Here is a 25,266-nt window from a genome sequence, read left to right on the forward strand (position 1 = left end):
CATTTCATCCTCCTCCATGAAATTAGAGAAGACCAAAGAACTATGAGAGAGGAGCAACAAAGGCAAGGAAGAGACATTGAGAAGCTCAAGCACTCCATAAGATCTTCAAGAGGAAGAACAAGCCGCCATCACTAAGGTGGACCCGTTCTTTAATCTCCTTGTTCTTTATTTTCTGTTTCTCGAATTTTTATGCTTTATGTTTATTTATGTTTGTGTCTTTATTACATGATCACTAGTGTCTAAGTATCTATGCCTTAAAGCAATGAAAATAAATCCATCACCTTTCTTAAATGAAAAATGTTTTTAATTGAAAAAGAAAAAGAAGTGCATGAATTTCGAATTTTATAACAGTTTAGTTACTTTGATGTGGTGGCAATACTATTGTTTTTCTGAATGAATGCTTGAACAGTGCATATTTTTGAATTTTATTGTTCATGAATGTTAAAATTTTTGGCTCTTGAAAGAATGATGGAAAAGGAGAAATGTTATTTGATAATCTGAAAAATCATAAAATTGATTCTTGAAGCAAGAAAAAGCAGTGAAAAGCTTGCAGAAAAAAAAAGGATATATGCGAAAAAAAAAAAGAAGAAGAAAAGCAAGCAGAAAAAGCCAATACCCCTTTAAACCAAAAGGCAAGGGTGATAAAAAGGATCCAAGGCTTTGAGTATCAGTGGATAGGAGGGCCCACAGGAATAAAATCCTGGCCTAAACGGCTAAACCAAGCTGTCCCTAACCATGTGCTTGTGGCGTGAAGGTGTCAAGTGAAAACTTGAGACTGAGCGGTTAAAGTCGTGGTCCAAAAGCAAAAAGAGTGTGCTCAAGAGCTTTGGACACCTCTAATTGGGGACTCTAGCAAAGCTGAGTCACAATCTGAAAAGGTTCACACAGTTATGTGTCTGTGGCATTTATGTATCCGGTGGTAATACTGGAAAACAAAATGCTTAGGGTCACGGCCAAGACTCATAAAGTAGCTGTGTTCAAGAATCAACATACTTAACTAGGAGAATCAATAACACTATCTGAATTCTGAGTTCCTATAGATGCCAATCATTCTGAACTTCAAAGGATAAAGTGAGATGCCAAAACTGTTCAGAAGCAAAAAGGTAAAAGCCCCGCTCATCTAATTAATACTGATCTTCATAGATATTTTTGGAATTCATTGTATATTCTCTTCTTTTTATCCTATTTGATTTTCAGTTGCTTGGGGACAAGCAACAAATTAAGTTTGGTTTTGTGATGAGCGGATAATTTATACGATTTTTGGCATTGTTTTTAGTATGTTTTTAGTATATTTTAGTTAGTTTTTATTATATTTTTATTTAAAAATCACATTTCTGGACTTTACTATGAGTTTGTGTATTTTTCTGTGATTTCATGTATTTTCTAGCTGAAATTGAGGGACCTGAGCAAAAATCTGATTCAGAGGCTGAAAAAGGACTGCAGATGCTGTTGGATTCTGACCTCCCTGCACTCAAAGTGGATTTTCTGGAGCTACAGATGCCTAATTGGTGCGCTCTCAATTGTGTTGGAAAGTAGACATTCTGGTATTTCCAGCAATATATAATAGTCCATACTTTGCCCAATATTTGATGGCCCAAACAGGCGTTCCAAGTCAGCTCAAGAATTCTGGCGTTTAACGCCGGAACTGGCACAAAAGCTGGAGTTAAACGCCCAAACTGGCACAAAAGCTGGCGTTTAACTCCAAGAAAAGTCTCTACATGTGAAAGCTTCAATGCTCAGCCCAAGCACACACCAAGTGGGCCCGGAAGAAGATTTCTGCATCAATTACTTATTTCTGTAAACCCTAGGCTACTAGTTCTCTATAAATAGGACCTTTTACTATTGTATTTTCATCTTGGTTCTTCTGGTTTCCCTTCTGGGGCCGAAGCCAATGAACACCTTTATTACTTTTGTATTTTCAATGGTGGAGTTTCTACACACAATAGATTAAGGTGTGGAGCTCTGCTGTTCTTCATGAATTAATGCAAAGTACTACTGTTTTTCTATTCAATTCACGCCTACTTCTTCTCTAAGATATTCATTCGTTCTTCAACTTGATGAATGTGATGATCCGTGACACTCATCCTCATTCTCACCTATGAACATATGCCTGACAACCACCTCTGTTCTACTAGCAGTGGCTTGAATGCGTATCTCTTGGGTTTCTAATCTAAAATTGGAACCTTTGTGGTATAGGCTAGAATTATTGGCAGTCATTCTTGAGATCCGGAAAGTCTAAACCTTGTCTGTGGTATTCCGAGTAGGATCTGGGAAGGGATGACTGTGACGAGCTTCAAAATCGCGATTGTTGGGCGTGTGCAGACGCAAAAGGATCAATGGATCCTATTCCTACATGATCGAGAATCGACAGATGATTAGCCGTGCGGTGACAGCGTGCGTAGAACATTTTCACTGAGAGAACGGGAAGTAGCCATTGACAACGGTGATGCCCAACATAAAACTTGCCATGGAAAGGAGTATGAATGATTGGAAGAAGGTAATAGGAAAGCAGAGGTTCAGAAGGAACAAAGCATCTTCATACGCTTATCTGAAATTCCAACCAAAGAATTACATAAGTATCTCTATCTCTATCTTTATTTTATGTTTTATTCATCTTTTAATTATCAATTCTCCATCACCATCTGAATTCGCCTGACTGAGATTTACAAGGTGACCATAGCTTGCTTCAAGCCGACAGTCTCCGTGGGATCGACCCTTACTCGCATAAGGTTTATTACTTGGACAACCCAGTGCACTTGCTGGTTAGTTGTGCGGAATTGTGACAAAGTGTGATTCACGTTTGAGAGCTCCAATTCTATTGGTGCCATTATTGATGATCATAATTTCGTGCACCACACAGCAAGAGCTGTGATTGATATGGACAGAGGAGAATTGATCCTTCAACTTAATGAGGACAACCTTGTGTTTGAAACTCAAGGATCTCCCTCTGTAACTATGGAGAGGAAGCATGAAAAGCTTCTCTCACTGCAGAGTCAACCAAAACCCCCACAGTCAAACTCTAAGTTTGGTATGGGAGGCCACAACCAAACTCTAAGTTTGGTGTTGAACCCCCACATACAAACTCTAAGTTTGGTGTTGGGAGGTTCCAACCTTGCTCTGATTATCTGTGAGGCTCCATGAAAGCTCACTGTCAAGCTATTGACATTAAAGAAGCGCTTGTTGGGAGGCAACCCAATGTTATTTAATTATATCTATTTTATTTTCCCTTTGTTATTTCGTGTTTTATTAGGTTGATGATCATGTGGAGTCACAAAAACTACTGAAAAATCAAAAACAGAATGAGAAATAGAATGAAAAATAGCACACCTTGGAGGAGAGCAGTCTGGCGTTTAAACGCCAGAAACAAGCATCTGTCTGGCGTTTAATGCCAGAAACAAAGTACCAAACTGGCGTTTAACGCCAGAACCAAGCATCTACCTGACGTTAAATGCCAAAAACAAGCAACAATTGGGCGTTTAACGCCAGAAACAGGCAGCAGTCTGGCGTTAAACGCCAGGATTGCATGTATAGGGCATTTTACATGTTTGAAAGGTGCAGGGATGAAAAATCCTTAACACCTCAGGATCTGTGGACCCCACAGGATCCCCACATTTTCTTCTCTCCTCTTCACACCTTTTCATAACTCTCTTCCCCAAATACCCTTCACCAATCACCTCCATCACTCTTCCCCATCACCCCCTCACCACTCACATCTATCTTCTCTTCTCCAAAAACCCCACCTACCTTCAAATTCAAAATATTTTCCCTCCCAAACCCAACCCTAATGGCCAAAACTTAACCCTCCCCCCACTCCTATATAAACCCCTCATTTTTTCTTCATTTTCACACAACACAATCCTCTCCTCTTCCCCTTGGCCGAAACCACATCTCTCTCCCTCTCCTCCATTTTCTTCTTCTTCTACTATTTTTCTTTCTTCTTTTGCTCGGGGACGAGCAAGCATTTTAAGTTTGGTGTGGTAAAAGCATAGTTTTTTGTTTTTTCATAACCATTTATGGCACCTAAGGCCAGAGAAATCTCTAGAAAGAGGAAAGGGAAGGCAATTGCTTCCACCTCTGAGCCATGGGAGATGGAGAGATTCATCTCAAAGGTCCATCAAGATCACTTCTATGAAGTTGTGGCCAAGAAGAAAGTGATTCCTGAGGTTCCTTTCAAGCTCAAAAAGAATGAGTATCCGGAGATCTGACTTGAGATCCAAAGAAGAGGTTGGGAAGTTCTCACCAACCCCATTCAACAAGTCGGGATCCTAATGGTTCAAGAGTTCTATGCAAACGCATGGATCACTAGAAACCATGATCAAAGTGTGAACCCGAATCCAAAGCATTGGATTACCATGGTTCGGGGGAAATACTTAGATTTCAGTCCAGAAAATGTAAGGCTGGCGTTCAACTTGCCAATGATGGAAGAGAACGCACGCCCCTACACAAGAAGGGTCAACTTTGATAAAAGGTTGGACCAAGTCCTCATAGACATATGTGAGGAAGGAGCTCAATGGAAAATTGACTCAAGAGGCAAGCCGGTTCAACTGAGAAGGCATGACCTCAAACCAGTGGCTAGGGGATGGCTAGAGTTTATTCAACGCTCAATCATTCCTACTAGCAACCGGTCTGAAGTTACTATAGACCGGGCCATCATGATCCATAGTATCATGATTGGGGAGGAAGTAGAAGTTCATGAGATTATACCTCAAGAACTCTACAAGGTGGCTGACAAGTCATCTACTGTTGCAAGGTTAGCCTTTCCTCACCTCATATGCCACCTCTGCAATTCAGCTGGAATTGACATAGAGGGAGACATCCTCATTGAAGAGGATAAGCCCATCACTAAGAAAAGGATGGAGCAAACAAGAGATCATGGACCTCAACATGAGCATGAGGAAATTCCTCACCATGAAATCCCTGAGATGCCTCAAGGGATGCACTTCCCTCCACAGAACTATTGGGAGCAAATCAACACCTCCCTAGGAGAATTAAGTTCCAACATGGGACAACTAAGGATGGAGCACCAAGAGCACTCCATCATCCTCCATGAAATTAGAGAAGATCAAAGAGCTATAAGGGAGGAGCAAGAAAGGCAAGGAAGAGACATAGAGGAGCTCAAGAGCACCATTGGTTCTTCAAGAAGAGAAAGACGCCACCCTCCCTAAGGTGGACTCATTCCTTAATCTCCTTGTCTATTTATTTTACTGTTTTTCGATTTTTGGGCTTTATGTTTATTTATATTTGTGTCTTTATTACATGATCATTAGTGTCTAAGTGTCTATGCCTTAAAGTTATGAATATGAATCCATCACCTCTCTTGAATGAAAAATGTTTTAATTACAAAAGAACAAGAACTACATGGTTTCGAATTCATCCTTGAAACTAGTTTAATTATTTTGATGTGGTGACAATACTTTTTATTTTCTGAATGAATGCTTGAACAGTGCATATGTCTTTTGAAGTTGATGTTTATGAATGTTAAATATGTTGGCTCTTGAAAGAATGATGAAAAGGAGACATGTTATTTGATAATCTGAAAAATCATAAAAATGATTCTTGAAGCAAGAAAAAGCAGTGAAAAACAAAGCTTGCAGAAAAAAAATAGCGAAAAAAAAAGAGAAAGAAAAAGAAAAAGCAAGCAGAAAAAGCCAAAAGCTCTTAAAACCAAAAGGCAAGAGCAAAAAGCCAATAGCCCTTAAAACCAAAAGGCAAGGGTAATAAAAAGGATCCAAGGCTTTGAGCATAAGTGGATAGGAGGGCCTAAAGGAATTAAATCCTGGCCTAAGCAGCTAAACCAAGCTGTCCCTAACCATGTGCTTGTGGCGTGTAGGTGTCAAGTGAAAACTTGAGACTGAGCGGTTAAAGTCGAGGTCCAAAGCAAAAATAAGAGTGTGCTTAAGAACCCTGGACACCTCTAATTGGGGACTTCAGCAAAGCTGAGTCACAATCTGAAAAGGTTCACCCAATTATGTGTCTGTGGCATTTATGTATCCGGTGGTAATACTGGAAAACAAAGTGCTTAGGGCCACGGCCAAGACTCATAAAGTAACTGTGTTCAAGAATCAACATACTGAACTAGGAGAATCAATAACACTATCTGAACTCTGAGTTCCTATAGATGCCAATCATTCTAAACTTCAATGGATAAAGTGAGATGCCAAAACTATTCAAGAGGCAAAAAGCTACAAGTCCCGCTCATCTGATTGGAGCTAAGTTTCATTGATATTTTGGAATTTATAGTATTTTCTCTTCTTTTTATCCTATTTGATTTTAGTTGCTTGGGGACAAGCAACAATTTAAGTTTAGTGTTGTGATGAGCGGATAATTTATACGCTTTTTGGCATTGTTTTTACATAGCTTTCAGTATGATTTAGTTAGTTTTTAGTATATTTTTGTTAGTTTTTAATCAAAATTCACATTTCTAGACTTTACTATGATTTTGTGTCTTTTTCTGTGATTTCAGGTATTTTCTGGCTGAAATTGAGGGACTTGAACAAAAATCAGATTCAGAGCTTGAAGAAGGACTTCAGATACTGTTGGATTCTGACCTCCCTGCACTCAGTGTATTTTCTGGAGCTACAGAACTCCAAATGGCGTGCTCTCAATTGCGTTGGAAAGTAGACATTCAGGGCTTTCCAGCAATATATAATAGTCCATACTTTTCCCGAGTTTAGATGACGCAAATTGGCGTTGAACGCCAATTCCATGCTGCATTCTGGAGTTAAACACCAGAAACAGGTTGCAAAGTGGAGTTAAACGCCAGAAACAGGTTATAAACTGGCGTTCAACTCCAATAGATGCCTCTACACGTGTAAAGCTCAATGCTCAGCTCAAGCACACACCAAGTTGGCCCCGAAAGTGGATTTCTGCATCATTTACTCATTTCTGTAAACCCTAGTAACTAGTTTAGTTTAAATAAGACTTTTTACTAGTGTATTCAGAGGTTGGTTCTTCTGGTTCCCCCTCTGGGGCCGAGACCAATGAACTCCATTATCACTTATATATTTTCAACGGTAGAGTTTCTACACACAATAGATTAAGGTGTGGAGCTCTACTGTTTCTCATGAATTAATGCAAAGTACTACTATTTTTCTATTCAATTCAAGCTTATTCCTATTCTAAGATATCCATTCACACCCAAGAACATGATGAATGTGATGATTATGTGACGCTCATCATCATTCTCACTTATGAACGCGTGCCTGACAAACACTTCCGTTCTACATGTAAACAAGCTAGAATGAGTATCTCTTAGATATCTAATACAGAGGACCGAGTCTGAGATATTAGAATCTTCGTGGTATAAGTTAGAACCCATGGATGGCCATTCTTGAGATCCGGAAAGTCTAAACCTTGTCTGTGGTATTTCGAGTAGGATCTAGGAAGGGATGGCTGTGACGAGACTCGCGAGTGCTGGGCGTAGTGACAGACGCAAAAGGATAGTAAATCCTATTCCAGTATGATCGAGAACGGACAAATGATTAGCCATGCAGTGACAGTGCATTGGACCATTTTCACAGAGAGGATGGGATGTAGCCATTGACAACGGTGATGCCCTACATAAAGCTTGCCATGGAAGGGAGTAGGAATGGTTGGATGAAGACAGCAGGAAAGCAGAGGTTCAGAGGAACGAAAGCATCTCTATACGCTTATCTAAAATTCTCACCAATGAATTACATAAGTATCTCTATCCTAGTTTATGTTTTATTTAGATTTTAATTATTAAATATCCATAACCAATTGAACTCGCCTGACTTAGATTTACAAGGTGACCATAGCTTGCTTCAAGCCGACAATCTCCGTGGGATCGCCCTTACTCACGTAAGGTTTATTACTTGGACGACCCAGTGCACTTGTTGGTTAGTTGTATCGAAATTGTGAAGAAGAACTAAAATTATGAACGTACGTATTAAGTTTTTAGCGCCGTTACTAAGGAATGAACGATCACGATTTCGTGCACCACTAGCAAAAACTAACAAACACACCAAAAATCAAGATATTCACAATATTAACATATAACCAATAACAAGGCACACATTTGCAATTCCCCGACAACGGTGCCAAAAACTTGACGGAGGAAAATTGTCAATAAAGATTTTCACAAAAATAGCGTTGCAAGTATAGCTCTAAACCGATAAGCAATCCTCGGTCAACGTTTAATTTATTTGTCACTTAAGCAAATCCAATAAAATTAACCAAAGTATTTAAACCTTGGGTCATCTCTAAAGGAATTACAATTTACAGGAAAGTGTAATTTATTATTGGTTATGATGTACTTTTTTTTTTTGGGATTTTGAAATAAAACACAAGAAAGTAAGATGGTAAGAAAATATACTAATAACTAAGAAAGCTCTTAGCAAGGAAAGAGAATTGGAATTCCTATTCTCATTGTCATCGTCAATTGTGATGGTAAATGTAAATTGCCTTCACTTAGTTAACCTCTAACCAAAGGAGGAAAGTCAAGTGCATACAATCAACTTGAGTCTACAAGTCCTAGTCAACTTATAGTGAGAGACTAGATTTAGTGAAGTTCAAGCTAACCGGCAATCTTCAATTATCAATCAACAAGAGACTTTGACAATTCAAGAATCTCCAAATCATCAACCCAAGCCAAGACACAAAAATCTAATTTAAAATCCAACCAAGCATTTCATCAAACACTTGGAGGGCACAAAATAAAAGCATAGAAAATTAATAACAGATAGTAAAATCTAAGACTAACAATTGCAAGGAATCAATAACCAACAATTAAAGAAAGAAGCCATAAACATGAAAAGCTTCAAATTGCATTAAAAGAGAATTAAATCTAACAAGAAGAGTTCATAAACTAAATTGGAAAAACAGAGAAATCAACAAGAAAAGATAAACTAAGATGCTAGAATAATAAAAGGTAGAAGAGAAACAAATTAAAGCAAGATGGAAATCTGAATTTGAGAAGAAATAAAACTAAAAAAAACCCTAAAACCTAGAGAGAGGAGAGAGCCTCTCTCTCTAGAATCCTCCATCTAAAACCTAAAAAAATGCGAATGAATGAATGAAAAATTGAATGAATGATTAATGATTAGTTCTACATTTTCGGGCCTGAAACTGGGTCAAAAGCAGCCCAGAAATCGTCCCCAGCTTTTTCTCGTAACTGAGGCACGTGACACGTGACGCGCGTACGTGTCAACCACGCGTACGTATCGATAGATAATGATCTAGCCACGCGTACGCGTCATCCACACGTGCGCGTCATTTGTCTACTGCACTAGTCACGCGTTCGCGTTGTCCATGCCTGCGCATCGGATCCAGCTTCTCAAATTCTCAATTTCTTGTATTCCTTCCACTTTGGCATGCTTCCTTTCCATTCTCTAAGCCATTTCTGCCCTATAAAACCTGAAAATACTTAACAGACATATCACGGCATGGAATGGTAATAAGAGAATATTACAAATGACAATTTTAAGACCAAAGAAGCATGTTTTCAATTATAGCACAAAATTAGGATGGAAACTTAAAAGCATGCAATTTATATGGATAAGTGTGAGAATAATTGGCAAAATCCACTGAATTCAATAGAAAATAAATCATAAAATAGCGGTTTATCAGGTAAGCTCGATAAATACCTGGAATGGATAGAAAATGTAGGAAACCTAGGGAGGACCACAAAAGAAAAAAAATAGAAGATTCTAATGAACTAAGAAGAACCCCAAAACGGCTTATCCATCTGATTGTAGGAGGATTCAGGGCAGGAGGCATTTGAAAAACCTGTCAAAAAAGGAATTTCAAAGAAGTATATCAGGTCAGAGCAGGAAAGCAATACCTCTTCTTACCTGAAATTACCTTCACTAAAGAGGATGCCCGGGGTGTGTTACGTGGTCATGATGACCAGTGGTAATCACGATGGTTCTAGCCAATGCCAACCTATATGGAACTTTGGTTGATCAAAGTAGTTTGACCAACATCCTCTATAAGGAGGCATTCGATAAACTCATATTAGAAGCAAATGATCTGAGAGCATACCCAGACACTCTATTTGGATTTGATAAAACTCTCATTCATCCTTTCGAATTCATCATCTTGTACACAACTTTTGTCTGAGGAATAACAACATAAAAATCAACTAAATAGTAGTCGACATCCCCTCAGCTTACAACACACTCCCTGGATGAGGTACACTATATCGGTTAATAGTCATAATCTCTACACCACACTTGTTATGAATTTTTTCCAACAAGGAAGGAATCATAACGGTCGATGGAGATCAAGCCCTTGGAAGAAGATATTATAATGAAAGTTTCTATTTCAAGGAAACAAAGGCAAGAGTGTTTGTTTCCACATTGGAGATCGAAAGTCCCTGAAAAAAAGAATCCTTCCAACCTCAGCCAGAGAAAAAACTTGATGAAGTGCAAATTAGATGAGATCTTAACCAAACCACTAGTATTAGAGCAGAATTATACAAAGAATTAGAATCCTCCATCTAAAACCTAAAAAAATGCGAATGAATGAATGAAAAATTGAATGAATGATTAGTTCTCTATTCTACATTTTCGGGCCTGAAACTGGGTCAAAAGCAGCCCAGAAATCGTCCCCAGCTTTTTCTCGTAACTGAGGCACGTGACGCTTGTCATGCGTACGTGTCAACCACGCGTACGTATCGATAGATAATGATCTAGCCACGCGTACGCGTCATCCACACGTGCGCGTCATTTGTCTACTGCACTAGTCACGCGTTCGCGTTGTCCATGCCTGCGCATCGGATCCAGCTTCTCAAATTCTCAATTTCTTGTATTCCTTCCACTTTGGCATGCTTCCTTTCCATTCTCTAAGCCATTTCTGCCCTATAAAACCTGAAAATACTTAACAGACATATCACGGCATGGAATGGTAATAAGAGAATATTACAAATGACAATTTTAAGACCAAAGAAGCATGTTTTCAATTATAGCACAAAATTAGGATGGAAACTTAAAAGCATGCAATTTATATGGATAAGTGTGAGAATAATTGGCAAAATCCACTGAATTCAATAGAAAATAAATCATAAAATAGCGGTTTATCAGGTAAGCTCGATAAATACCTGGAATGGATAGAAAATGTAGGAAACCTAGGGAGGACCACAAAAGAAAAAAAATAGAAGATTCTAATGAACTAAGAAGAACCCCAAAACGGCTTATCCATCTGATTGTAGGAGGATTCAGGGCAGGAGGCATTTGAAAAACCTGTCAAAAAAGGAATTTCAAAGAAGTATATCAGGTCAGAGCAGGAAAGCAATACCTCTTCTTACCTGAAATTACCTTCACTAAAGAGGATGCCCGGGGTGTGTTACGTGGTCATGATGACCAGTGGTAATCACGATGGTTCTAGCCAATGCCAACCTATATGGAACTTTGGTTGATCAAAGTAGTTTGACCAACATCCTCTATAAGGAGGCATTCGATAAACTCATATTAGAAGCAAATGATCTGAGAGCATACCCAGACACTCTATTTGGATTTGATAAAACTCTCATTCATCCTTTCGAATTCATCATCTTGTACACAACTTTTGTCTGAGGAATAACAACATAAAAATCAACTAAATAGTAGTCGACATCCCCTCAGCTTACAACACACTCCCTGGATGAGGTACACTATATCGGTTAATAGTCATAATCTCTACACCACACTTGTTATGAATTTTTTCCAACAAGGAAGGAATCATAACGGTCGATGGAGATCAAGCCCTTGGAAGAAGATATTATAATGAAAGTTTCTATTTCAAGGAAACAAAGGCAAGAGTGTTTGTTTCCACATTGGAGATCGAAAGTCCCTGAAAAAAAGAATCCTTCCAACCTCAGCCAGAGAAAAAACTTGATGAAGTGCAAATTAGATGAGATCTTAACCAAACCACTAGTATTAGAGCAGAATTATACAAAGAATTCAAGTCTAGACTTATCTAATTTTTCAGAAAAATTTAGATCTCTTTGCCTGGAAAGTCACAGACATGCCTGTCATATCACCAAAGTTGATATGTCACATGCAAGCTATTTACCCTGGCTCTAAACATGTACAACAAAGGAGGAGGAAATTGAGTGAGGAAAGAGCTCAGATAGTGGAAGAACAAGTCAAATTTTCACCTGAATTAGGGTTTATAAGAGAAGTAAAGTATCCACTATGGCTGGCCAATGTAATGCTAGTAAAGAAAAAGAAGAAAAGTGGAAGATGTATGTCGACTATACCAACTTGAACAAAGGGTGCTCCAAAAATCTTTATCCACTACCTAGCATCGATGCCCTAGTAGATGTTGCCTCAGGTTATTGGTTTTTATCCTTCATCGAGAGAAGTGTGCATTTATTGTAGGAGTAGAAAAGTTCCTAGGATTTATGCTAACACAAAGCGAGAGAAGCAAACCCAAACAAATATTTAGCCATTCTAAATATGTCAAGTTTGACTTGTATCAAGGAGTTACATTAGTTGAATGAAAGCCTAGTAGCCCTTTTTCGATTTCTTATAGACTCGAACCTCAAATCATTACGACTATTCTCCTTGTTATGGAAGAATCCTAATTATAGATGGACAAATGATTGCAAAAGATCGTTCCAGGAGTTTAAAGAATATATGTGCCAACCTTAAATTCTAACAAAACTAAGGGTAAGAGAGGAGCTTGTGATCTAGTAATAGATAAAGATGTAGCAATAGCTCTTATCCAAGAAAAAAATGGAGAACAACGATCGATTTACTTCACAAGTAAAGAACTTCAAAGGTCTGAACTCAACTATCAAAAGATTAAAGAGATGGTCTACGCACTGGTGTTAGCACCTAGAAGATTGAGAATCTATTTCCAAGCCCACATGATCTGATTCCAAACTAACCCGCCCATGAAGAATATCTTGTAAAAAACCAATGTAATTGGGCAAATATTGCAATTGACAGTGGAATTGTTCGAGTTTAACCTCAAGTATGAGCCTAGAATGGCTACAAAGTCCTAGCACCTTTCTGACTTCATTGCAAAGTATTTGAGACAAGAACCCGAAGACGGTTTTACGAGGTAGAAGATCTGTGTAGACGAGTCATCCAATAAAGTCAACAGCACAACTGGAGTGATATGGGAAACTGAAGAGGGTACACTAATAGACTTGTCTCTGAAGTTTATTTTCAAAGCATCAAATAACCAAGTAGAGTATGAGACAGTGTTATCAAGGTTACGACTTGCTCAAAATGCCGGAGCAACTAAGGTGCTCATTCTCATCGTTTCACAAGTTGCCACATCACAAATCAAGGGAGATTATCAAGCAAACGATGTCAATATAAAGCAGTATCTGAAAAAAATCTCTAGACATATTATTCGAGTTTCAAGAATCTAAGATACAACACATTACGAGGGAAGAAAAGGCCCGAGTTGATACCTTCTCAAAACTTACAAGCACGAAGCTAGGAGGGGATAACAAAATTCTAACACAAGAAAACCTCCAGGTCCCTTCTATCGCCAGCAAGTCGGATGCAGCAGTACTCACGGTAACAGGGTTGGACATGAGTTGGATGAATCTTTTTCTGGAGTGCCTCTGGTTCAACATCCTCCCCTCTGCTTAAAAAGAAGCTATAAAACTCGTTTGACAAGCACAGTAATACACATTAGTATGAGGAACCTTATATAGAAGAAGGATCTCCATTCCATTGCTCAAGTATGTTCCAACCTCTAAAAGTGAAGAAGTGTTGGAAGAAATCTATGCCAGAATTAGTATGAGTTGGGTTTTATTAGTCTGCTCTACAAAAAAATATTATTCACTATATGCAAAAATGTTCAACTTGCCAGCTTCATGGCAATTTTCATGTGGCTCCACCTGAGGAGCTCATCAATATCACTTCACCCTAGCCCTTTGCAAAATGGTATATGGATCTACTTAATCCATTTCCATAGACTCTTGAACAAGTGAAGTACTTGATTGTGGTCATCGATTACTTCACAAAATAGATAGAGTCTTCTATTACTACATGACAAAGTAAATGGTTCTTACACAGAAACATAATTACAAGATTATGTGTTCTAACCTCCATCACAATGGATAATAGAACCCAATTCATAGATACGAGCTTAAAAAAATGGTTTTCAACCTCAAAATCAAACACCAGTTTTCTTTCATAGAACATCCTTAAACCAATGGACAAGCTGAAATAGCAAACAAAGTCATACTTACAAAATTAAAGAGAAGGTTAGATATAGTAAAAAGAGCTTGGGCCCAACAGTTACCACATATTCTGTGGGCATATCGCACAACATCTCAATCTACTACTGTAGAATTGTATTTTTGACTTGCATATAGAATAGAAGCCATGATCCTAGTAGAGGTAAATGAGAAAAACTAACGTGTCTGGTTTTATGATGATCTCGGGAATATAATTGCCTACAAAGAAGAGATTGCATTGAGCTATTACTGGAGATCAGGGAACAAGTTCGAATAAAGGAGAAAGCCATAAAACAAAGAATGGCAGCCATATATAATAGAAAGGTCATCAAGAAAAGTTTTAATGAGAATAATCTCATCTTGATCCGAAATTACATTGGTGTACCAACTTTTGGAGAAAGAAAGCTTACAACTAATTGCAAAGGTCCCTACAAAGTAATACAAGTCCTTGGAAAAAGATATTACAAGATTTTCAATCTACAAGGCAACGAGCTTCCAAGGTCATGGCATGCCTTCAACCTTAGAAGATATTATAGCTAGGCAGTGAACCTTGTTCCCTGATGTATACTTTTTCCCAACTTCGTAGTTTTTTTCCACTGGATTTTACTAAAGGGGATTTTATTGAGGCATCAAACCAAGGTCTAGGAGTTAAAACGTGTAAAACTCTTAGTAACAACTAGCATGTATTATGAATTTGGCTTCATTAATAAAAAAAAGCTATTTAACATTTTTTTGTACTACATTTCTTGCTTGATCACTCCAACTCAAGCTCGAGAAATTGCAAAAATGGTGACTGATCTCATATGGTCGACACAAAGCGATGAGGTCTGAGTTGGATATGTGTGAGTTATATAAGCGATACAAACCCTAATCAAATCGCCAAAATAGCTTGGCGAACAAATTTACAAGCTTCAAAGAGTTATATAAACGATAAAAAATTGTAAAAGTAACTTAGACAAAAGCAAATAACTTAGAAGAAATATAGGAAGTAAAAAGTGAGTAATTAAGAAAAAGACCCTCAACAAATGGTTAGGAAAAAATATTTCAAATATTACATAAATTTTGTTCATAAGACCCACAATTCGGACCATCAACTTTACATTTAAAAAATAAATACTAAAAGGGGCTTGCATTGAGGGTTGGTAGTAGAGACCTTAGGACCATTTAGCTCAGGCTCCTCGGAAATCTCTATGATCTGACTATCAATTACAACCTTGTTAGGATCGACTAGTGCTATGTCAATCTTGGGAGTTAAGATTTGGAATTGGGCCTTCAAGTTGCCAACCGTTTCATCTAAGCCTTTAACTAAAGCATACTCCAAGTTTTCATAATCTCTCTTTAATATCTTGAGTTATTTGTCCAACTCGATCTTCTCGCCATAAACTCAGTCACGGCTCTCCTTAGCTCTCTTTTGGGCCTTGAACGGCAAGTCCTGCTCTGCATAAAGTTGTTCGACCATTTTTCTCAATCGAGTCGCATCCGACTTCATTGTGTTTTTCTTGGCTTCCCACCTAGACTTCTCTTTCTCAAACGAAGCGGCCTTATCAAGCATTTCCAAATTCTTCTCTAAGTGGATGTCATCCATGGATATTTGGATGCCTGGTATGATAAATTCCTCATTGAAGTCCATGGCATCAAATCCAGTGTCAAAAAACCCTCTCGTACTTCCTAGTAAGGGTCTTGCATTTGCGAGAAGCACCAGAGTCCTTAGAATCCGCAGAGAATTTAAGAACAAGAGAAACTCGAGGACTTGAAGTTTGAGGTTGAGGTTAAGTTTGGGGAGGCACTTCAACTTGAATGGAGGATGTAGAGATCAGACCTGAGTTAGAAGGTAGAGTCAAACTAGCACCTGACTTCCCTGTGTCGAGCTGTTTAGCTTGACAAGCAGCAAGGTTTTTCTTGGCTTCCTTAAGTTTTGTGTAGGTGTCAAAGTTGTTAACCATCCTCTCTACAATTAAGAAACAATTAGTACGAGTATTGAATATGTTCATCAACTACAAATATTAAAGCTATCTACCTAGCTTGGTTCGAATATAACTCAGCTTGGCTATAAGAAATTTCTTTGTTTTTAGATTGGGAGCTCTGCCCCATCACTCCTGGAAGAGATTTATAATTATCCACTCCTCTTCGACAAGATCCTCCAAGTCATACCGAACAAGCACTGACTCCTCTTCCCAGTACAAAAAAAAAAACATGTACTCGGATCAATCATTAAAATAGAAAGGTCAGTGACTGTCTCGAGGATGGATTTTGAAATAATAATTTTTGAAGTCGTAGAAAGATTCTTCAAAGATTGAAAACACTTTCTGACTTTGAATAGCCCGAAAAAAGCATGCTCTTTCTTTTTAGAGCTAAAAGGTTTTGTTAAATAAAAGAAATTAAAAAATCCTAAGAAAGATAGGAAGGTCAAGAGTACGACTAACAAGTTGATAAATTTTCATAAAATCCCAAGAATTAGGATCAAGTTGGGAAAGGGCAACTTGGCAAGTCAACAAGATGTCTTGCTCAAAGTCGGTAAAAGGTATTTTAATACCAAGCCTAAAAAAAGGCACTCATACATGAAAATAAAAAGGGTGTCCAAGTTATTAATTCAGGGGTAACCAATCCTCTTTCTTGGGATTAGAGACAACCAAAACATAGTTCTCCTCATCATCTCTGTTGCTATAAATTATGTAGGAAAGTCTAAATCTCTCTAAGATTTTTCCTATTCATTATAGAAACAACTCCTAAAACTGTGGCATCTACCCAGTCCAATCCTTCATGAATAGTAGAAGGCATTATATTAACTACAAAACGAGATATAGAGGTCAGTACATCTATGTACTGGATACTCCGGTACGGGTTGTGTGATGGATCGGAGACTTGCGGGTCGAAACGGTGGCCGAATCGTCTGACTGGAGCCATGGGGGTGGTACCTGCAAAGACACTCCGACACTCAAGACAAAATGGATCTGAGAGGTATAAGATGTGTAGAATGAATGACATACCTGAGGGGGCCTAGGGCTCCCTTTTATATAGGTGATGGCAATTATCTTATCTTATCTTATTTGACCAAGATAAGGGAGGTTTTCATATTTGAGTGTCGGTTAGAAGGTCTAGTAGGCCGGTGATAAACCCCAGTTTTGTGGTTTATCTTATGTTGAATTTAGGAGATTTTATCAACTTATCTCACATTTATTCAATGAAATAGCATGGTTTTTGTAATTCTCCCTAATTTGTGCTTAAGAGTGAAAACATGCTTTTTAGGCCTTAGATTTTCTAAATTTAATTCACTTTAATTCCATTCGATGCCTTGATATGTTTGATGAGTGATTTCAAGTTCATAAGGCAAGTATTGGATGGAAAAAGTGAAGAGAAAAGCATGCAAAGTGGAGAATTCATGAAAAAATGAGCATTTGGAGGGTTCATGGCAACGCACACGCGTCATCCACGCATACGCGTGAGAAGGATATTTGCATTGCCACGCGCACGCGTCACCCACGCGTACACGTGAGGAGGAAAGTTGTCAGCGACGCGCACGCATCGTCCACGCGCACGCGTGACGCTGATCACGTGTCCTCATTAAAGTGAATATGCTGGTGGTGATTTCTGAGCTTTCTTGGCCCAAATCCAACTCATTTATGAAGCTATTTGATGCAGAATTCAAGATGGGGCAAAGGGGGAGCAATTAGTTAGTGTAGGAAGCATGCCTCAAGTTAGTTCTAGAGAGAGAAGCTCCCCCTTCTCTCTAGAAATTAGGGTTTTTAGTTTAAGTTCCTTCTAGATTTAGGTTTTAATTTTTGTTTTGATCTAGTTTTTCTTGCTTTTTTATTATTCTAGCACTTTGATTCTCTTAATTTCTCTTGTTATTTCCTTTATTTTACCATTTTTTATGTTATATGAACTCTTGTTAATTCCCCTTTCCTTTAATGCAATTTGATGTTTTATGTTTCTTTGATGTTTAATTGAGTTGTCATTGTTATTTTCTTGCATTGGGTAGTTGTAGAATTTACTATTTCTTGCCCTTTTACCATGCTTTCTTTTTATGCCTTCCAAGTGTTTGATAAAATACTTGGCTTAAGTTTAGAGTAGTGTTTGAGCGTTCTTGGCTTGGAAAAAGAAATTAGGTGATCTTGCGTCATTAATACCTAATTTAGATTGGTGATCTAGAGTGATTAGTTAGTCTTGTATCCATTAACATTACTTATGGATTGGGATTAACTAGTCCTATTTGACTTTCTCTCAATATGAAGATAACATTATACCTTCTTCCTATGTTGGAGATGACGAAATAGGATTAGCTCTTGTTAATCATTGTATGATAATTAATGATTAGGATAGAAAGCATATGTTCTCAATCCTTGCCATGAATGTCTCTCTTTAGTAATTGCTTTCTTTAGTTATTTGATTTACATTTCTTGCCTTTTTAATTCTAGTTTTATCAACCCAAGCCCCTTGAATCTCATAACCAATAACTGAGCACTCGATTGTAATTCCTAGGGAGAACGAACCGGGACTAATACTCTCGGTTATTTTTATTGGGTTGGACTTGTGACAACCAAAAATTAAACTCTGATTGAGTGTTATTTGTCGGTTTGGAACTATACTTGCAACGAAATTATTTCCTCTTACCGAGAAGAAATTATAAGCTGACGGATTTTACTCTTTCAGCCGGCTTTGGGCCTTCTAGAAGTAGGAAGCAGGCCAATCTGGGTATCCGAGTTCGGAGGCCGTTCCGAGTGTGAGACCCGAAGGCCAGGTCCCTAACAGTTGCCCCACAGCGGGAGAGCGAGCAAGGTCGGTCTTCATCACTGGAGGATACGGGCTTTGCCATCTATGGATTTATTTAGTGCTGTTAGGATAGGGGCCAAATCCCGGAAGGTTGGTTTGAGGGTTGATCCGGTTTGGGACCGGTGTACCGAGCCCGTGCGGAAGTGGGAAAAATTTGGGATCGTCGTCCTCCGAGTTCGTGTTAGTGGTTGATTTGGGCCTTTCATATTTGTATGCCTGTTGTGTTTTTTGAGGGGTTTTGTCAGTCATGTTTAAAGGGTGCATTTATTGTTGGGATGCTTTTCCATTTTTGCCCTTTTACCTTTTGTTCGTTCCGGGGCTAGTTTTGGTTTTTCACTTTTTGCCTTTACTCTCTCTATTTCATATCTTCCCTTTCTGTCTCGCATTCTTCCTACCTTTCTTTGCATGCTTCGGTGTTTACTCTGTGCCTTTGTGTCGTTTCCTTCTTCAGTACTTTATCAGGTTGGTATTTTTTCTCTTTTCACTTTGTTTTGTTTGGATGATTTTGATATCTACATTTTTCCTGTTTCGGGTTGCTTCGGGTAAGCGTAGTGGGCTTTTTGGAGGGAATGAGCACCACTGTTTGTTAGGCATAGTTTGTGGTAAATGGCAGTGTTTTTCATTTTTTCCACCGTTTTATGCCGTGTGGCTTTGGTAGGCTGACGATGATGCTCCCTCCTTTTTTAGGTATGTCTCGGTAGAAGACTGAGGGTATGGGTGCTCCGGTGGTCTCGGCTGGGGGCTTCCCTCTCTGGATCATTGGGTGACTTCTGATATTTAGGGGATGTCGTCTCGGATGACAGAGGTGGATCTCCAGCGGCTCCGTGACCAGAGGGTTATTTGTGGGGGTGGTGACGCTGATAAACCCATATTTTATGATGTATTTTGTACTCAATTTAAGTGATTTATTCAATCCTTCACCCACTTATTCATTTAATTTGCATGGTTTTACTTTCTCTTCCTTATTATTTGATGTATGTGAAAAACATGTTTCCTATGCTTTAGAAATATTAAAATTAATCATCCTTTATTACCATTCGATGCCGTGATTTGTGTGTTGAGTGCTTTCAGGCTTTATAGGGCAGTAATGACCTAAAGGATGGAAAGAAAACATACAAAAATATAAGGAAAGCACAAAAATGGAGTTTTGAAGAAAAGGGCAGCGACGCGAATGCATGGACGAAGCGGCCGCGTGCCCAGCGTGAAAAGGCAGCGACGCAGACGCGTGACTGACGCGTACGCGTGCCTTGAGCAGAACGCAAATGATGCGTACGCGTGAGCAAAGCGAACGTGTGATAAGGAAAACTCCCATATGACGCGACCGCGTGACCCACGCGGACGTGTGACAGACGCCACGCACCAGAAACTGCAGAAAATGCCCCCAGCGACTTCTGAAGCCCTTTTGGCCCAGATCCAAGACCAGAAAACACAGATTAAAGGTTATAAAGTGGGAGAATGCATCCATTTAGGAGGAGAGGTCTTCGATTATTCACTTTTCATAGTTTAGATGTAGTTTTTAGAGAGAGAGGTCTTCGATTATTCACTTTTCATAGTTTAGATGTAGTTTTTAGAGAGAGAGGTTCTCTCCTCTCTCTTAGGTTTTAGGATTAGAATTCCTCTTAAAGGAATTAGGATTTCTTATTATTTCAACTTATTATTTCAACTTCCTCTCAGGTTCAACATTCCTTTTACTTTATATTTCTTTTTTACTTTCAGATACTTTAATGCTTTTATTTAATTACTTATGTTGCCAATTTGGCTTATGAACCATTCATGTTAGGATTTCCTTTATTTGATATAAATTGAGGTATTTCAGATTTATGATTTTTATTTAGCTTTTTATATACTTGGCTTTAATTGATTAACTGGAGGCTCTTGAGTTATCAAACTTATCGTGATTGTTAATTGTTATTTTTGCTAATTGAATTGAATTCCACTAACTCTAGTCTTTCCTTAGGAGTTGGCTAGGACTTGGGGATCTAACTAATTAGTCCACTTGACTTTCACTTGCTTTCGTAAAGGTTAACTAAGTGGGATTAAACTCAATTCTCATAAGGATAACTAGGATATGACTTCCGAAATTTCATACCTTGCCAAGAATTTTATTAGATATTAATTTATTAATTCCTGCAGTTTATTTTCCTTGTTCAAACCTTTCAAAACCCAAAAACACTGTTTTTCATAACTAATAATAAGAACACCTCCCTGCAATTCCTTAAGAAGACGACCCGAGGTTTGAATACTTCGGTTTATAAATTTTATTGGGTTTGTTACTTGTGACAACTAAAACGTTTGTAAGAAAGGACGATTGCTTGGTTTAGAAACTATACTTGCAACGAGAATTTATTCTAAATTCTAAACCATCAATCTTCAGTTCTTCAGACGCCGAGCGTCAGTATGAGGTTGCCCTTTCCGGGGTTGACGAGAGGGTTTCTTACTTAAAGCCTGATTTGTTGACCGTCTCAGATTAGATGTGGGTGTATGAGTCGATGTACATTCAGCTCGGCGTGCGGCTTCCTTTTTTGCCTTTTGTTCAGGCGCTGTTGAACCGATATTTCGTGGCGCCGTCTCAATTACACCAGAATAGCTAAGCTGCCATTCGTTCTTTCGAGCTCGTGTGTGAGTACTTGGAGCTTCTAGCTTCGATTAATGTTTTTCTTTTTCTCTTCCTGTGCACCTTGCCGACCAAAGAGGCGAAGCATAAGAAAAGGTATGTGTCGTTTAGGGCTCAGCCTAACTGACGTATTTTTTGTTTATACGAAGATTCTTTTCACGGATTCAGGAGGAAGTATTTTAAGGTGCATCTTGCTCGGGGGCATCATCCCTTCTGGTTGACTTTGGAGGGGGAGTGTCGGTTTCTGACGTACTAGAATTTTGGTGCCGGACCGTCGTATCTGATGCAGGTTACCTACGAGCGTATTCTCCGGAGGATAAGGATATTGCTGGCACATTTTTGGGGAGCGTTATCTGAATCCTCGGGATGTCATGCGAGACCCGACGGCATGTTGGACCTTTATCGGTGTGTGATTGTTTTTCTTTTGTTTTTATATCTACTCGATTTGGGGACTTATGTTTCTTTTCTTTTTTGCTCTTTCAGTTGAAATGGCTGCTGGTTTGAGCTCCTTGGCGAGGTTGAAGGCCGCCGTGGATTGGGAGGTAGGTTCGGATGCTTCTTCTTCCACTCTTTCATTCTGACCTGCCAAGGATTCTTGGATCATCTCTCAGGAGCCGACCTCGGCTGAGAGTGGGAGTCCTGGTTCCCCAGGTCCGGGTGTTTTGGATTGTGAGGAAGAAGTGATCGTGATTTCCGCTTCCGACGCCTCTCATAAGCGGAAGAGGCCGGAGGAAGGCAGTAGCGAGAACCTAGGAGAGGAAGGTACGGTGCCTTCTGTGATGGACCGAAGTTTTGACGCCCCGGCTTTTATCGATCAGTACCTCCTTCCCCGCGCTAAGGAGTTTTTTCATGACTGCGATGTTGCTTTTCAGGTGAAGTCGGTGTATCGTGCCCTTCTCCATTCTGCCCTAACAGTTCGGAAGGCCGAGCTGGTGATGGCTCAGGTGGATCTTCTGGACAAGAAGTTTCGTCATTCCCAGGCTTAGGTAGGCAAGATGAAGGACAAATTGGAGGCGGCGGAGATGGCTAAGTTGAAGGCTATCAAGGAAGCCGAATATGCCAAGGCCGAGTTGTTCTGTTTTTTCGAGGTCAAGGCTTAGCTTTTGTCCCAATTGGGGGATGAGCGAAAATGGGCTTCAGATGCTGTGTCTTGAGCTGCCATTCTTCTCGCCAAGTTGGGCCTCGTTAAAACCCCTTATTTATTTTTATATGTTTTGATATGTTTATACAATTTTTTTTTTGTTATTTTTATGTGCTATATATTTACCCCCACGACCTAAAATTTCTGGATCCGTTACTGGTGATGGCAATTATCTTATCTTATCTTATTTGACAAAGATAAGGGAGGTATTCATATTTAAATGTCGGTTAGAAGGTCTAGTGGGTCGGCTTTGGGACTTCTAAAAGTAGAAAGTAGGCCGATCCGGGTATCCGGATTCGGAGGTCGTTTCGGGTGTGGGACCCGAAGGTCGGGTCCGTAACAATCTACAAAAAAATACAACTAACTCAACATATGCAAAATAAAAAAAGTCGGTCACAGCAGAAACAAGTTGGGATCATCTTCAACTAGCAGAAACCTGTAACTTTTCCCATTCCAAACGATGGCAGGGGCACAAAAATAACCAAATTTTAAAAATTATTAGTGAAGTTGTCAGTAGTGGTAATAACAATCCTACTCAGGGATAAGATGAAGCTCCAGAGGCTGCACACATTGGTAAAAAATTCAACGAAAAGCATGGATATTTCATCAAAAGTCTTGAAGATTAACAACAATTTTAGAAATAACATCTCCAGAGATTTGAAGATAATCTTTTCAAAAAACAAATCTTGTAATATTTTCATATCAAACAACACAACCATCATTATCATGAAAGAAAAGAAGCAGGAATACATACATAGATAGAAGAAGAAAGAAAAAAATACCAACCTTAAAGTAAAGAAGCAAAAACGTAGCGAGTAAGTCTTGAAATCTTAAAAGCATCAAAGAAAGTAAGAAAAGGAAGAAGCGTGGAAATGGAGGAGTGAAAAAGATCAAAAGTTGAATAGCAACAAAGAAGAGAAAGAGTTGAATGCGAGTAAAATGAAAAAAGAAGAGGGCGATGTATATATAGCTATTAGTAAGGGTAAAAGGGTAATTTTATCCTATTTTAAATGTTATGCGTATGGTTACCAAGGTAATGAAAAGACACATGAACAATTGCGAATAGGCGAAAGGACAATTCAATTAAATCACGTTGAGAACATTGACCCCTTCGAGTGAGAAGCGTCATACGGATACGACCTCCTTTTCGGCCGATCTCTGATATACAATTTACAAAAATAGCAACAGCTCGATAAATACTTACTTGCTCGAGATCCGACTTCAATGAACTCAGTCACGAGTAGGGACACTGTTCATACTGTGGGCCAAAATAAAATTATGGTCCAAATTTAAGAATAATGATTAAGGTATCACTTACTTCTATAAATATTCTATCAAATTTAGGTATTTTTCGATCTTAATTTATTGATATTTACTTAAAATTCTTGTTAATTTAACTATCGGACTCTCAGATACCCCACTACTATTTAAGAGTTGACGTAACGGACCCTTCAAAATTTTCACCACCACTTCTAATCTCTTCACTCAAGCCCAAATCACCTAACAATCCATTTTAAGTACGTCTCGGAATAAGTGCCTATGATAAACCATCAAAGTGGTACCATGTCTCCATTTTAAAAGGGACACCACAACATTTAGCTACGATTATTATTAAATTTGTCCTAATGATTTCATTAATTGAGGCCTACATGTTGCAATTCTTGCCAACTCCTGCAACAAGGCAACAACGATGCAGAAAATTGGCAGCCATATATTAGCTGAAAATAGAACCACATGACTTGGCTAAAATTCATATTTTTGTCTTCATGAGACCATAGCCTAACTTAGCTTGTTTTGTTTCTCCTATTGAGCCTTTGGCCCACCATTCTACTAAACGAAATGAAGTCTGTTCTATTTAAAGTGTGTGGTTTATCAGGCGGTCAGGTCGACACTTGCACCATACTCCAAATATGCTAGATCCTCGCTTAATGTATTTGGTTTGGATGACCCAAAAAAATTGTATTTGGTTTGGACTTTTATTTTTTTTTTTATTTTAATTTTAAATTTTTATATAAAATTCTTAAACAATAAAAATACAAATACAAATACAAATCAAAATATTTTAAAAAATTGTTCCTTTTTGAATAGTGCGAAAATGTTCAAAGACTATAAAATCTATAGGAACTCATTTGTTTAATTGTCTACCGAAATTTTAGTTAATGACTAAAATATTTTTTTTTACTGACCTTTTTTATCAGTAAATCCTCGTATGTTTAAAGTCTTTCCTATAATCTAATCTTGTCATATAGTTTCTCATAGGCCTAACTAGAAATTTTAAAAGTTACATCAAGATTTTTAACCCTTCTTAGTTCTTGCCAAGCACCTCAAATATTTTAGATACAATTCTAATCCCACAAGTAAATATAATGCATTTATTGTTTTAATTTACCAATGATTATCATTATTATTATTTATGATAAATGATATTAGTATTGGTAAAAAAAGGTTTAATTATTTTGTTGGTCCGATACTTTTACCAAATTTACAATTAGGTTGTTATAATTTTTTTCCTTTCAATTGAATTCATACACTACTTTTAATTTTATAATTAAATCTTTTCTAATATAAAAAATATTAGAGTTAACTGAATATTTCTTT

The sequence above is a fragment of the Arachis ipaensis genome, chromosome B09 (assembly GCF_000816755.2).
Source record: "Arachis ipaensis cultivar K30076 chromosome B09, Araip1.1, whole genome shotgun sequence".
Lineage (NCBI taxonomy): Eukaryota > Viridiplantae > Streptophyta > Magnoliopsida > Fabales > Fabaceae > Arachis > Arachis ipaensis.